The sequence below is a fragment of the Microcebus murinus genome, chromosome 6 (genome assembly GCF_040939455.1).
Source record: "Microcebus murinus isolate Inina chromosome 6, M.murinus_Inina_mat1.0, whole genome shotgun sequence".
In the NCBI taxonomy this organism is placed as follows: Eukaryota; Metazoa; Chordata; class Mammalia; order Primates; family Cheirogaleidae; genus Microcebus; species Microcebus murinus.
This window is the reverse complement of record NC_134109.1, coordinates 55,746,437-55,763,229: the sequence shown is the minus strand read 5'-3', so window position 1 is coordinate 55,763,229 and position 16,793 is coordinate 55,746,437. Positions and strand designations below refer to the sequence as shown.

At 36.1% G+C, this 16,793-nt stretch overlaps 1 long non-coding RNA gene across 2 annotated transcripts in view; it reads left to right on the top strand.

Annotated features, from left to right (window-relative positions):
- The first annotated feature begins 6,383 nt into the window (after positions 1 to 6,383).
- Positions 6,384 to 16,793, top strand: part of LOC105872785 (uncharacterized) — a 193,673-nt gene continuing 183,263 nt past the window's right edge. For both annotated transcript variants that reach the window (XR_001154738.3, XR_001154739.3), the window contains exons 1-2: positions 6,384 to 6,678; positions 9,099 to 9,235. This is a non-coding gene — a long non-coding RNA (uncharacterized LOC105872785). The remainder of the gene's footprint in view (positions 6,679 to 9,098; positions 9,236 to 16,793) is intronic.

Sequence of the window (16,793 nt, the reverse complement as noted above, 5' to 3'; positions counted from 1 at the left end):
CTGTTGAGAGCTAAGCTGCAAGCTGACATTGATGCATAGCATCAATCATTTCGACCACATTTTGTTTGTTAAAGCAAGTCACCCAGTTTCAAGGAGATGAAAATAGAGCCTACCTTCTGATGAGAGGAATAACAAGTGTACTTCTAGTTTATGTAGAGACACATCCCTCATACAATCTATGATTTGCAATTTTTTGGGGGGGTACAATTTTTAGATATGATAGCCGAAGCACAAGCAACAAAAGGAAAAATAGATACATTGGATTTCATCGAAATTAAAAACTTTTATGCACTAAAGGACACTATCAAGAAACTGAGATGACAGCTTATGGAATGGAAGGAAATATTTGCAAATTGTGTATCTGATAAGAGACATTATATCTAATATACAAAGAATTTTCACAACTTAAAAAAAGACAAAAGCCCAATTAAAAATGGGCAAAAGACTTGGATAGACATTTCACCAAAAAAAATTATACAAATGACCAATGAGCACATGAAAAGATGTTCAACTCATTAGTTATTTGGGAAATGCAAGTCAAAAGTGCAATAAGATAACACTTAACACATCACATAACAAGTACTGGCAAGGATGTAGGGAAATTGGAACTTCTGGTGTGAATATAAAATTGTGCAGCTGCTGTGGAAAACAGTGTCAGTTTTTTAAAATGTTAAATATAGAATTAACATATGACCCAGCAATTCTACTCCTAGGTATATATAACCAAAAGAATTGAAACCAAGTGTCAAACACAAACTTGTAAAAAAATGTTCATAGCAATGATATTCACAGCAGTCAAAAGGTGTAAATAATCTAAATGTCCATCAACTGATGAATGTATAAACAAAATGGTATATTCATGTATTGGAATATTATTCTGTTATAAAAAGGAATGAAGTGCTGATACATGGCTGAACCTTGAAGACATCGTGCAAAGTGAAAGAAGCCAGACACAAAAGGCCACATATTGCTTGGTTCCATTTGCATGAAATATCCAGAATAGGCCAAATAGAGACAGAAAGCGGATTAGAAATTACCAAGAACTGAGGGAGAAGGGGAAATGGGGAGTGACAGCTTAATGGGTATGAGGATTCCTTTTGGGGTGATGGAAGTGTACTGGAATGAGATATAGGTAATGGTTGTCCAACACTGTGATATGACTAAATGCCAGTAAATTGTACACAGTTGAAATAGTGAATTTTGTTACATGTACTTTACCACAATAAAACAAAATAATTGCACAACTGGACATGTTTGCTGCTGTACCTCAACCATAGAACATACTCAGGCTAGCCAGTGGGACAACAAGAAAAGTGGAGCAGGATTGAGTCACCCCTGCTGTTCCAGCCAAAGCAGTCCTAAGTTGCCAGACAATTATCTAACCCCTAAACAGGTAAGATTGCTGGGCCAAGATCAGCAGAACCACCTTACCTTGCCCTGGGGGACTAATGTGTCAGCAATAAATGCTTATCATTTTATGCTTCTGTAGTTGTGTAATTTGTTTTAAAGCATTATTGTGACAATAGGACTGATATAACCTTTCTCATTAGAAGAAATTAGAGCTTCTCAGAGAAGTAGATGATTGGGGGCAAAGAAGGTGAGAGGTAAACCATGGACATCTGAAATGTAAGGAATCTACCAAGAAATAATGAGTTTGTCTTAAAAGAACACAAAATTCTGTAGTTCGATGGTGGAGACGGCTACACACCAACATGAATGTACTTAATGTCACGTAACTGCACTGAAAAATGGTTAAAATGGCAAATTTTATGTTATGTGTATTTTACCACAGTTAAAAAAAAGAACACAGAATCAGGCTGTTATTTTAATAGGAGCATTAAATTGGAGCCTCAAAAAGAATAATGATTATAGTATATTAAAACACATCAGGTATGTGAAAATCTTGAGTTCGTAATGATATTAGAAATAAAAAAAACAAAACAAAAAACTAAAGTCATTAGTGGTTACCAGACGCTGGGAAGGGTAGGGGCGTGAAGAGAGGGTTGTTTAATGGGTTCAAATATACTGTTAGATGGAAGAAATAAGACCTAATGTTTGATAGATCAGTAGGGTGACTACAGTTAACAATAGTCTATTGTACAATTCAAAATAGCTAGAAGAGAATAATCTGAATGCTCTGAGCATAAAGAAAAGATAAATATTTAAGATGACAGATATCCCAATTATGCTGATTTGATCTTTATAAATTATATGAATGTATCAAAATATCACACATACCCCGAAAATATGTACATCTATCACATATCAATAAAAAAACTAAAGTGAGAAAAACTTTAATTCATCACCAATCAAGGTTTCTATTAAAGCAATATAAGAATTCAACCTTAAAGGATAACAACAGTGCAAGGTCCTGTGTTACATTTTGTTTAGTCAGACCAGCTGTAAATGTCGTATTGGAGAGCAATTGAGGAATTTGGGGGAGAAAAAGATATAAACTCATGGTAGGGATTGTTAACTGCCTTCTAATAGTTATTTTTGTTGTTGTTGTTCATTTAGAAATAGAACTTCTTGAGTTTTAACTGCAATCAGACCAGTCAACTAGAAACTGCATTTTCCAGTCTTACAGCTTGGGATGGCCATGTCATTAAGTTCTGGCCAATGGGATGTGAGGGAAAATGATGTAGGAACTCTGGGTTAAGGCTCTGGCGATTACTTAAGAGATATTCTGTCTTGTTTGTACAACTTGTTTTGGGGTTTCTGTGTAGCCTCAGTTTAACTTCTTTTCTAACAAATCCAGACCTTGTTTGACATCCAGGCTATTGGAGCATGTCATACATGCATATATCCAGATGCAGTAAGAATAAGATAATTAAGAAATAATAGAAAGACAAAGTAACATAGTAAAAGAAAGCTAAAGGGAAATATCTTTTCTATTCAAAACTGAAAAAAGCTAAAGGAACTATGTATTAAAATATTTTTCATAGGAGTTGAAATAAATATACCAGTGTATAAGGACAGAGAGACTTTTTTTGTAGTTCTGATCTAGGAGAAGAATTTATTATGAGGATTTTTTTTAGTTGTTGAAATGTCTATATCATCAATATCTACAGTAAAATTATCTTTAACATGAATTTTATAAAATATATTTTACTTATAGAATTTCTCATATTATCTTTTGATTAATCTGGAAAGTAGAAAGCTAAACCTTATATAAATGTTGCTCTACAGAATGATATATTCCAAGTATATGGCTTTTTGATGAAGTAGCTTAGTACATGATAATACAAGCTAAGGAAGAGGTGATTATATTTCTTAGATCAGTGTTTCAAATTGGGTTCTGTAGATGGAAGGCTAGAAGAGGGGTCTACAAGTGTTTGATTTGAATTTGGTTTAAATATTTAAAAAATGTTTTAAACCACTGTTAAAAAATAACTGTTATAAAACATTTCACTGTGTTTCATTTTTCATCTCTGTTTTAGTGAAGAGAATTCTGAAGGTACAGCATTAGCTAGTATACAACTGCTTCTATTTGAGATTAATTTCCTGTGTGATTTAGGATTGTCTTAATATTGCGCAACTGAAACAAAAGACGAAGACGAAGTGCATGCTGAGGCTGGTGTGGCTACAGCTAACAACTATAACCACCAATTTAGGGCTGGGTGCGGTGGCTCACACCTGTAATCCTAGCACTCTGGGAGGCCGAGGCGGGTGGATTGCTCGAGGTCAGGAGTTCCAATCCAGCCTGAGCAAGAGCAAGACCCCATCTCTACTATAAATACAAAGAAAGTCATTGGCCAACTAATATATATAGAAAAAATTAGCTGGGCATAGTGGCGCATGCCTATAGTCCCAGCTACTCAGGAGGCTGAGGCAGCAGGATTGCTTGAGCCCAGGAGTTTGAGGTTGCTGTGAGCTAGGCTGACACCACGGCACTCACTCTAGCCTGGGCAATAAAATGAGACTCTGTCTCAAAAAAAAAAAAAAAAAAAATTCGGGGTCTCAGCTGAACAAATTCATTTTCTATAAATATGTATTAAACTAAATTTATAGAAATAAAATATGATTTTATATGTTAAGTTTGAGTGCTGAATTTTGACAAGAGGGTTTAATTGCTAAAAAGTATTTGAGATCTACTTAGATTTTCCCTGTAGAATAGCAATTGTCTCCACTGGGCTTTGGACAGGAATTATCAGGCAAATAATTTCCCATTGAGATGGTTAGCCAGTGTCTGATAGGAAGGCACTCTGATGATGACTGAAAGAGGATCAATATGCTCTATATACCAGGAGCTTGGACAGTGAAGATGCTGGGCAGAGCCTAATTTGTATTTGAGGGCTAGTTGAGGCTTACTCAACTTTGCCTGCATTTGGGAACAGGAGTCAGGATAAAACTTTTCTTGGACTATCTCTGGATCTGTTCAAGTGCTAAATAGGATCTTGGCTGAAGGTGGAGAGTTTTGTGTTTTAAAGATGGAAGAATATCCTTGCCTGAATATTTTTGAGTGCACAGATAGTTAAACCCGTATTTCTCACTGTAAAACCTTAACATTGATCAATAAATATAATGTTTTTAGATGGGATTGCATGTTGATGATCTTTCCTCTAAAAGTATGTTTCTATAGACCACCAGTTTTACCATTACCTGGGGCTTGTTAGAAATGTAGAATATCAGGTATCACTTCAGACCTATTGAATCTGAATCTGTATTTTAAAAAGATCCTCAGGTGATTCAAAAGCATATTACCTTTTGAGAATCACTGCATTAGATGTTAGTAGCAAAGGGAACTCTGAGGCAATTCATTAATTGGTTGAACAGAGATTTAAAAAAAATGTTGTCTTCCTGGATGATCCAATTCACAGTTTTGGGCTATTATCAATATTTAAATGTTTTCCTATCAATATCTGCCTAATAGTATAAGCTTTTCTGTAGCCAGGAACATGATCTATTATAGAATTTGGCCATTGGATATTTCAGAATTTCAGTCAGGTTTGTTGTGCCTTGCTCTGAACTGTATGGGTTATTAGAACATCAGCAATTGAAATGTCAGGCAATATTCTTGCCTGTTGGATTAACTATAGAAATACATCTTTTATGGTGTTTAGATTGTCAGCATTTTTGAATGATTAATCACTTGTATCTTACATCATTAAAACAGAAAGTTTTCAAAATATTTTAATATGCATTATCTTATTTAGACTTCACTGTATCTCTGTGTGGTAGTTTTCATTATCCCCATTGTAGAAGTAAAGAATCTGTCCAAGGATGATTGATTATACTGATCACAGAGAGTAAATGGGGGAGAGCCTGGGACTGAATCCAGGTTACTTGACTTCTAATTTAATACTTTCTTCACCACACAATTTTTCTGCCTTCAATGGATTTTGTTTATCTCAGAATTTCCTTAAATACCATGTTATGCAGTATATAAGAGTCAGTTGCATATAACTCAAAGAAAGTGATCTTTTAATAAAAACTGTGTCTGTGTTCTACCCTAACTTTAACCAAGAATAAAGTTTTACTAAGTTTAAAGTTGTCTCTTCTCAATTCAATCATAATCTGAACTTCAATTTATTAATTCTAGGATCTTAAAATAAAGCAGAATGTGCAATCCTTTATGATTTTTTTTATGCATTCCTACTTGAAGAAGAATGAGGTAGCACTCATTTCAGATTTATTATCATTTTAAACAAGAAGCTTCCTGCTAGTTATAGGGAAATTCATGAAAATAGATAATAAATAATGGCTATTTGTAGCACTTGAAGGGCTTTATTAATAAGTTATGTCAAACCATCTAATGTGTTTTCCTCAGAGTTATTATTCACCAACACTTTATGGACTTCTATTCTTATATTGCTTTTGAAATGTGGTAGGATTCTTATAGTCAGGGAAATAATTCTTTTGTTGTTGAGTTTATTTTGAGGGTAAACTCAGTGTAGGTATCATTTCCATGTAAGATTTGCATTTTGGAATTTATATTTAACATAAAATAATTGTCTCTATGGTTTCAAAACTGCCCCTTAATTTTCTAATATTGCTCATTTAATTTCTTTTTATTGCAAACAATCATATAGTATTTGGTGCCTGGCTAATTGTTTATCATAAATTGATTTTGGTTCTTCAACTATGATGTTTATGTGCAGTTCAAGAAAATACTAATATACAGGCTATTTTTTTTTCTTCTCTTTTCTTTCATTTTTTTTGAGACAAGATCTCACTCTGTTACCTGGCTACAGTGCAATGGTGTCATCATAGCTCACTGCAACCTCAAACTCCTGGGCTCAAGTGATCCTCCTGCCTCAGCCTCCCAAGTAGCTGGGACTACAGGTGCATACCACCATGCCTGGCTAATTTTTTTAAAAAATTTTTGTCTCCTTATGTTGCCCAGGTTGGTCTCAAACTCCTTTAAATTCTTCTTCCAGACCCATGGAGAAGAGACAAATAGAGTATGCAGGGGAAAGAAGACAAGGACCAAGATTATTTTTAAATCACTCATTGATGGAAAAGCATTTCAGCAGGACTGTTGATTTTATGGCCCCCGTGCCTGCCACACTCCTCTAATTTTTACAGAGGCACCAATATCTCTCCAGATTTCAGGATGACCATTTGTCCTATGACTTTAGCTTTCTGATGTGTTCACAGAAAGTCATCAATATGCTGCCTGTCCAGCTTTTTTCTTGTTGCAAGTATGAGAGCTACAGTTCTGAGCTGAAACTACAAGTAAGTGATGTGATTTTAATTGAATTATTAAAGTGATATAAGTAAACTAAATGATGACAAAGACTAAAGAAACTAGACAGAACTCTAAAAAATATAAGTTTAGAGAGGATATGTGAGCAGTATAAGAAATATAACTAAGAAAATAGCATCAGCAAAAAACCCCAACCATTTCTAAAAATGACTTTTAATTATCTGTCAATATTTATCGATCATTTACTAAGTGTAACATATAGTAAATGCTTTGCCTATATTTTAAAACAGAATCTTTTCACCAACCCTCCGAGGTTCTCTTATTATTCCCATTAAAAGGAAACTGAGGCACAAAGAGTTTGAGTAACTTGTCCAAGGTCATATAACTAACAAACATTGGAACTCAGACTCCAACACAGGAATTCTGATTCCAGAGTCTGTCTTCATTATATAAATTAAAAGAGGCTATCACTTTTTCAAATATTAAAAGGAATCCAGTGAACAAAGAAAGAACATGCTGTAAGAAATAGTTCAATAGCAGAAGATCCTATAATAGTGTGTGAAAGGAGAAATACTCTCATATTGATGAAAGGAAGAAAAGTAAAGGAAAACCTGTGAGGATTTTAGAGCACCCTGACCATCTGACCCAGGCAGATACTTCTAAGAGCTGTATGGAACTGTATTTAAGGTCGACAGGAATAAAACTGAGCATCTTATCTTACTTTTCTTGTATATTTGCTCAGATTACTCCCTATTATTCATTGGCAACTTCAATTCTTGAACTCTGAAAATTCTCCCGATGCTATGTGAGCATTGAGGAAAGACACTTTTTATTTTATATATTCCCCACTGTTTGTAGATATGTGCATTACATTGCTAAAGAATCATTCCCTTTGCCTGAGGAATAAGACAGTTTAAAAATAACTTGTGTTGTGATTAGAAGAGTCTTTGTATAAAGATACCTGAAAGAGACAGTATTCAGAGGCACCTGTAAAACACATGATGGGTGACAGTTTTCAACTGTGCTTGGGGGGAAACAATTTGTTTTGTATAGAAATAAAGAGTAGACAAGAAAAAAGGAGATATGTTAATGTGAAACATATTGTAATGTATTTAAATATATTGTTGCTAATGAACAGGATAAATCCCCTGAATATAAAAGATATGAAATTTAGGGACTTTATGCAGTTGGCCATAGGTCTTCTTTCTTGACCTGTTAGTGGTGGTGGAGGAGAGAGGCACAGGGAAGTGGGGGAAATAGTATTTCCACTAGAAGAATTTTGAACCTAAAGTGTAAGAAAACATTCTACTTTCTGTCGATACCAGTTATGCTTCACACAGACCTTGGGTGATTGCCAAGTTATTTTTGTAAGCCCCTACTATTGTCTTAACTCTATACACTTTACATTATGCCCAGTGAGGCATGTGTTTAGAAATCTTACTTTGAGTCCAGCAGTTACAGGGAATCCAGAATACTTAGCAGTGTCATTCTTCATTTCAAAGTCTAGCCCAGACTTTTAAAATGTTTTAATATATTGGATTGTCATGACAGCATCCTGTTGAAGAGAACCACCCTCCCCATCCAACCTGAAATGGAGGGAGTCAGTATTAATTTTTGTCCCAATCTGAAACAAAATCTGCTTCACTAAACCTTCTCGTAGACAAGCAGACTGCATTATTAGAATAGGTGAGATTGGAAAGTCTGGTTGGAAGTTTTACCTTAAAATGTTTCTTCCTGTGGGGAGGGTAGGAGCTCTCCAGTGACTCTTTGTTCTGGCAGCAGGAGGAAGGGCAGAGCCCTGGTGTCCCGGCTGGAGGAGCCAGGGGTTACCCGGTGCCTTTTATTTCAACATTAAAACACTGTAGAGAAAAGGATCTGGCTCTCCACCTTTTAATATTGCTCAATCATTTCTTTTTACTTCTTGCTTCAGTGAGCACAGTATGTGGTTTGCTACGGAATCTATTAAAAAGAAAACCTTCAGTTTTATGGATGGATTTTGGAGAAATCTATAGTCAGTGCATGTTTCTCAATTCCTTTACAACTAGTTTAATTCTCTAAATCTTGGTGAAGGCATGCTAAAAAATTGGCTTCTAATTTATAATTTAACAAGTGACAGGATATTTTGATGTTAGTAAATGAAGGGAAATGTTTTATATAACAAACCTTGAGCATGGCTTTCCATTTTGGTCAGTTGTACTGAGGAGATCATCATTATCAAACAGCAGGGTTGATAGAAGCCTAGGCCAATTTTGCTGAAACTTTTTGGGCAACTGAAATCATTCCAGCTCAGCCTTGTATTTAGATTAAAGTGGTTAAAAATGTCTACCCTTCCCCCACCTTTAAAATTTTTGTTTTGCTCAAAATTACATAAGCTTTTTGCATATGTATTTATAATTTGTAGTCTATATTCATCCCTGAGTTTTAGCTTCTTGGTTTTTATTTTCTAAAGGCCACTGTCAGCTTTTCACCAACACCTAAACCACAGTGAGTAAAAGAAGGCATGAAACTTGACAAAGTATTCGTGGCTCAGAAAAAAGTCCAATGAAGAAGCTGTTGTCTTCCTGGATGGTGAAGGTCGTGCTTCTGGTAACTGTATTCATCACTCGCTTGGATTCTCTCTTACTCAGGGTCTGACCTAGGGCATATTGTGTCATCTTTTAGCTGGTTTAGGAAAGGTTTATGGCTAGGCATGGTGGCTCATGCCTAATCCTAGCACTCTGGGAGGCTGAGGCTGGTGGATTGCTTTGAGTTCAGGAATTCAAGATCAGCCTGAGCAAGAGCAAGACCCCATCACTACTAAAAACAGAAAAAAATTAGCCAGACAACTAAAAATAGAAACAAAAAATTAGTCGGGCATGGTGACTCATGCCTGTAGTCCCAGCTACTCAGGAGGCTGAGGCATAAGGATCGCCTGAGCCTAGAAGTTTGAGGTTGCTGTGAGCTAGGCTGATGCCACAGCACTCTAGCCCAGGCAACAGAATGAGACTCTGTTTCAAAAAAAAAAAAAAAAAAGTAAAGAAAAGGTTTATACCAAATGTACTATTTGAGAAATCCTTAATAATAAATTTATATCAATTCAGGTAATTCTCTAGATGAGAAACGCAAAATTCTGTAGGAGGTGTGTGTAACAAACAGAAAGGAGTTGAGTGGATGACACTGAAACTAACATTGCTTTTTAAATCACGGTGGAAGCATAAAATACACATGTACACATAAGGCCCACTGGCTGGCTGGGTATGACTCGTGTTTTATACTCAGTTTGTTTTCTTACAATGAAAATACTTAACTGGGTAATAAAGCTCTCTCTCCTCTTGTCCCTGAGAAACTAACCTCCCAGCTGCAGGTCCCATTTTTAGTTACGACAAATCTCATCTTATTTAACCAATCTTTCCATAAGTGGCTGAGTCAAGGAAGTTATTACTTTCTGTGGTCTAAATTGCTCAACAGAAAGCCATTTTACCTAAATCCTAGGACCCCTGTGGGAAAATCCCAATTGGTTACTGTGCTTGTAAACTACATAAGATGCTGACTGGCTCCTCCTCACAAGCAGAACTAGTTTTAAGATCCTCACTCATATCACCTTAGTTAATCTTGAAAATGTCCTGTTTGCTATATCAAGAAAGGCAACTCAATTCTGCTATTTCTAAATATTATTAGAAAGGTTCTGACCTTGGATAAAATTCAATTCCTGAATAGGACTGTTGCTTGGAAATATGACTGGCTATGTGGTATATTGACCTAAAAATATATTGCAAAACATGATTTATTTGCAATAAGGATCTGAAAATCTGTGGTATCCTTGAGGTATTTCTTCTTTTGGAAAAGTTAGAAAGTCGTAAATAGTTCTTCTTGTCAATCTAATCAAATACTTAAGAGGACTGTGCAATAATCATCCTTTTAAAATTAGGATTGATATTTAACTACATGTTCAGCAAAATTAATTAATTGGAGGCTTCTGTAATTCAGGCATGGTTAGTTGTCCAAGTAACCTGCGAAGGCTCCATTTTGCAAAATTATTTAAGTAGATAATAATTATACCTTTCACTTGTATAGGACACTTTATAGATAATTCACTATTAATAAGCATTTATTAAGGCAATTATAAGTAGATTCTGCTTTTATAATTATAAATAACCCTTCTCTTTCCTCACAAGAGAGATTATTATATCCCCTTCATGTGGAAGAGTGAATGGAGGCAAAGACTGAGCATTAATTGTAGGCCTGTTGTCTGTCTAAGCTAATAAGCAAATGGTGAAGGGATTAATACCCTGAATAGATTATAATTTGAAATCTATGACTTGTCTCTATTAATGCTCAATTCTTTAGAACTTTAGCAAAATGGAATCATATTTGCAGTGAAAAAAAAAAGATACCCTCTCTAGTGGCTTTAAACACCAATTCTGTAATACTCCTTCATTAAGATGTGGGATCTCTGTCCGACCTTTGAATCAGGGCTTGACCGATAGAAAATACAGTGAAATTCACACTGTGCTGATCTCTGTCCCAAGCTTTAAGAAGCTGGCAGCTTCTACTTCCTATCTCTTAGAATACTTGCTCATGGGACGCAGCCATCATGCCAGGAAGAAGCCTAAGCAGCGAGTGCAGCAACCCTCAAGGAGCAACTTCCTTACCACACGGCTCTGGCTGAACTTCTGGATGACAGCTGGCTCCAACTTGCCAGCCATATAAGTGAGTCATCCTGAAAGTGGGTCTTCCAGCCCTTAACTGAGCTGCTCTGATGACACTGTGTGGAGCAGAGATTAGCTATTGCTGCCCAAATTGTAGATTTGTAAGCAAAATAAATGATTATTATTGTTTTTAAGTCGCTAAGTTTTGAGGTGATTTTTTAATGCAACAATAGATAACTGGTACATGTTCTAAGGAAGCGGCAATGTTCCCAGCTCCCTTCTCTTCGGCGTAGCAAAAGCTGGGTGCTACAGCTGAACCTTTGATACTAGTGTCTTGCAAAGAAAGAAAGTGAACACAGCAGGTTTCCATGGGAGGTTTGCACCCTTACTAAATATTGGTGGAACTGTACTTGTTCTAGAATGATGCACAACAGACTAATCTAATTTACTGAGCATCCACTAAATGCCAGGCACAGTGCAGCTCTAATGGAGGCAGCTTTGGTGTTTTTAGTTATGTTAGGCTACTAACTCACCATGTGGTCTTGACAGATTATTCTGAGCCAATGAATCCCATTTCTTCCATTATAAAATAAGAGGGCTTAGACGAATGTCCTCTCAGGTCATTCCAGCTCTAATACAATATTATTTATGCTCTATATACTCTAAATATATGTACTCTTAAAACTTTAGCTGTTCCATTTGAAAAACTAAATCTTTGTTGCTCCCCCTCCCCACAAAAAAGAATCCTTGTTTCATTAACAAATATTTTGCCCGTTATAGAGAGTATTTCATTCCTGAGAAAGTTTGAAAGTTCACCTAGCCTGAACCTGATGCTCTCCAAATAACAATTATCTAACATCTGGAAACACAAACAAAAAAGGACCTAGAAGCTGAGATGAGGAAGCTCTGATGGGCAAGTCAAAATGGTGCCAATAATATTTACTTCACAGGGTTGTTAAAAGAAATAATATATGTAAAGGCCATAATTCAGAGTTTGATATTTAACAGATATTCAACAAAGGTTGTTCTTATTCTTTTTTCCTTGAGAAGTAAATCAGAAAAATCATTTGAAATGTTAAATTTTGATCATAGAATTGCATATAATTTTCTGTTTCTGTAAGTTTTTGTTGTCTCATATGTCTTAGATTAAAAGATTGTTGTTTAATATATTGTAGCTCTTTTGCCCATCGATTTGACAAATATTGGCTGCCTGATTTCTGATTTTGCTAAATTTGACCTTTTTTTTAAGATAAGAAATTGTCCTTTCCAAGAATACAAGCCAGTCTATATGTAATGGATAATTTATTCTAAGATAATGCCTGCAGAGATGAACTGTGGCATGCCATTTTATAAAATTCATAAAATGAATTTGTAATATTCTTTTACTGGACAAACTTATTATTAAGAATATATTATTGTTTCTCAGGTATATTGGTTATCTATTGCTATTTTACCAAACTATTCCAAAACGCAGTGCTTAAACAACAGCAAGTGTTTTCTATGGGTCAGAAATTTGGGAGTGGCTTCTCACTTGGGTCTCTCAAGAGACTGTAGCCAAGACGTATGCTAGCGCTTCAGTCATCTGAAGGCTTGAGTAGGGGCAGGGGAATTTGCTTCCACTGGTTTATTTATGTGCTAGCAAGTTGGTGCTGCCTGTTGACACCACGCCAGTTCCTGGCCATGTGGATCTCTCCATGGGGATATGTTTCAGTGTTCTTATAACATGGTATTTGACTTACTCTAGAATGAGTGATTTGAGAGAATACAAGGAGGATGCCATAATGTCTCTTACCTAGCCTTATAAGTAAAATCTTGTCACTTCTACAATATCTTATTAATTATACAATCAGCCCTATTCGTTTTGGGAGAGGAACCCTCCAGGGCTTGAGTACTGGGAATTAGGAATCATTGTGGACTATCTCGGACAATAGTTACTACTATATCAGAGTTTTAGCTTAGGTTCTTTTCTCTTACCACTCTGCACATACACCATACACAAGCCTATCTGTATCCATAGATTCACGTACTACCTTTATGTCTAATTATTCCCAAATAATATATAAATATGCCCAAATTTCTCTTCTGTTCTTCAGACCTTGATGCATAATATCTATTGGATATTCATTTTATCTATTCATGCAACTGGTGTTTACTGAGCAGCCACTAGAAACCAGGCCCTAAACTAGTCTAGATAAGCAGGACAGGTCTCCTTCCCTCATGGAACTTGTAGTTTAGTGAAGCAGGAAGACAATAAACAAGTAAATAAAACATTTACAGATAGTGGGAAGTTTAATCAAAGAAATATACTGCTGTGGTATTGATGGGGGTGTGTGATAGGAGAGAAGAGGGTTAGTGACTTTAAATGCAGTGGAAAAAGAAGAACCCTTTGAAGAAGTGACATTTAACCTGAGACCTGACAAAACAGCAACTCAAAGTACTATAAAAATAAACTGAGACCTGAAAGATAAGATTTGAAAGATGGGAGCACCAGGCACTGAAACAAAGAAGTGCAAAGGCTCTGAGGCAAGGAAGAACATAGTGAGAGCTAGCAACTGTCAAAGTCATTGTGACTGGAGCACTATGATTGAGAGAGAATGGCAAGAGGTAAGATTGATGGGCAGGGACTAGAGCACAGAGGGCCTAACCTAGGGGATGGGATTTGACAATGGAAAGAAACAGGGGTTTTAAGCAGGGTCCAGTGCTGTAGTATATATAAGTCCATAAATAGACCCATTTTTATGTTGTCTCCCACTCCAAATTGCTGGTTCTCCAATGCTTCCTGCATCACTGAATATCAGTACCATCCACCTGTAGTTAAGGGTGCAGTCTTTGGACTTAGCCAGGCCTGGCTTTATTGCTCACTAGCAAAGAGATCTTCTAAGTGTTATTTGCTCTATCTGATTTCCAGATTCCTCATCTTTAGAGTGTGAATTGTGGTGAGGATTAAATTGTTTGGCACTTGGTACATAGTAGCTGTGATGATTATTTTCTTTAAACAATGACACTGGAATCTCTGAGGTATTTCTAACTCTTATTTCCATCTTCTGAAATGAACATTGCAAATACTCTTCCTGGCCAGTGGTTTAGAATTCAGAATCTGGTGCAGTGTAGGCTCTTGCTACAGAGCAGAGAACACTTTCCCAAATGAGTCAAATGCTAAAACAGGGCTTAATACAGGAGGAAAGCTTCTGAGATTAGCTTTACTCTCCTTTCCTCCTAAATTGGCTTGAGATTACTCTGTAATTTTCAAATTAACTAGGTTACTTATGTCTATGCTCTAAGTACAAGCCTTGATTATAAGTCTAGACATTCACTAACCATCAGATAGTAAGTCTAGACACCTAAGTCCAGTATTTCTTTTTCACTGTGTCTTCTTCAGAATACTAGTTCCCAAAGATTTCTGTAAAAAAAACCAAACAAACCTGCTTTAATGGAACCACTGCATGTTTTCCACCTCTCTGGGAGACTTAACAATTATGATGACCAGCTGAGACTGTTTTGTGGTGTTTAAGAAATCTGTTCCATATTGTTTACTCAGTATTTCCAAACAGATTTGGTCATAGAACTCTTTTTCCCCTCATGAAATGTGTATTAAGCTGTCCCTCCATTTTGGGAAACTTCATTTCAGTCTGATTTCTCCCCTTCCTGATTTGCATATTCCTTATGCCTTTATTCCCGGTGTCCTCCCCCTGGTCAGGAAGTATCCCTTTCCTGGTCTCAGCCTTTTCCTAATCCTATCCAGTTACCTATTCCCACATGTTCTGCTTACCTGCTATTCTTAGCCATCATCGGTTGTGTCTTGTCTTTGTACATGTCCCTTCTGGCCTCCAGGTTTATTGGTAACATTAAATTTTTTCATTTTTATAGTCATTCTCTGATGTCCCTTTTTTCTGTGTTGTATTAATGTCTCCCAAACTCTCTTTCTTTATGGCCCCAGAAGGGATATTGTTTACAGAAAATTAGAGACATTTAGCATTAAATTTAGTTTTAGTTCCTTCTCCATCTCTATACCAGGAATCCTTTCTGCATTAGCCTTAAATAAACATTTGAGTACCAGGGAGTTCATCACCCTGCAAGGCAGCCCTCTTCATTTTGGACAGCTCCAAGTTTTAGGAAATTCTTTCTTATATTAAAATCAAATGCCCTTCACTGTCATTGGTGGACTAACTTTAGTCTTTCTGCATTTTGTCATGTCTTTCCTATATGTTCTGTTTTACAGAACAGCTCTGCATATGGGTATCGTTTCTTGACATTTTAATATTCGATTGACCCATTTTTAACTAGTATATATAACAAAGAACATCTCTTTTTAGTAATGAACTTTAGTGAAACTTATGCTCCCAACTTAAATCTTCTTTCTATTAAAATAGCATAAGTTTGGTTTAGATTACAGCTGGTGATACCACCATCTATGACTATGTGGTCAGCAGAAATAATTAGTGCCCTTGCAAGGCAGCAAGTTGAAGGTCTAGGAGGGAAAGAATTCAGAGGTTGGATCAGGAAATGGAAGTCAGTCACTCATTGCGACTCTGGGGAAAATTTTGAAGTGGGTGAAGCTTGTTTTGATACCCTTCCCTTACTCTTTCGGGACTCCTTTCCCATTGCATGAATTCCCTTCCTGTTTTTCTCCACCTTATGTGCCCAGAATTTCTTGGTTTTCCCTCTCAATTGTAATAAAAACTGCTTTCAGGAAAAGATTCGATTTAAATTACTTGTGTCTTTGTTAAGAAGATAACATACTATCAAGTGTGTGTACACTTTAAGCATACTGGTTGAAGAGATTGTTCTCTTATGTGGAAGGAATTTTAAGCTTCAACAACTGGGTTTGAGATACTTTGGAGGGCTAAGCAAGGTATTTACATTGGTTTGCCTAAAATCATGCAAATATTTTGGCTGTCTGTTTTCTTGCATTTATGTCTGTGCCTGCAAATTCCCCTAAAAATTCTGTTCCCTTAAATAAATTTACAGAATTCATCCTACCTACCTAAGGATTCTCCCATGCAATGTTTCTCAAACTTAAAATTAGTGTCCTTCTGGTATCAAAGGACAGTGAATGCATAAAAGCCCTGGGATCTGAACATATCGTTTTGAAGAACAGTGGTCAGAATGAACCTGATTCCTTTGTGAACTTGTTTCCTCTTCTTGGAGACTAAAAATCAATTTAATCCAAAAGATCAATGAAAATGGAAAATTACTGTGAAAGTTTTATCCATACAGGGCAGTAATGATGGCATAGCACTAATCTAGAGAATAACTAATCCCTTTTGATGAATGGCACATAAATAAATACTTTACAAACAGACCTTTTACCGCACTACATGTCATCTTTTATTGTTTCAGGGTCACTTCAGTAGGGAGGCATTTTATAAATGAAGCTGTCCTATACAATATAGACTCTCACAGAGAGAGGGACAGTAACTCTTAATTCATCACTGAATTCACCCAAGAGAATATCCTTCTTAACTAGGCATTCTGTGAATATACAACTTAATATTTCATTTTGATATACAGCCAAG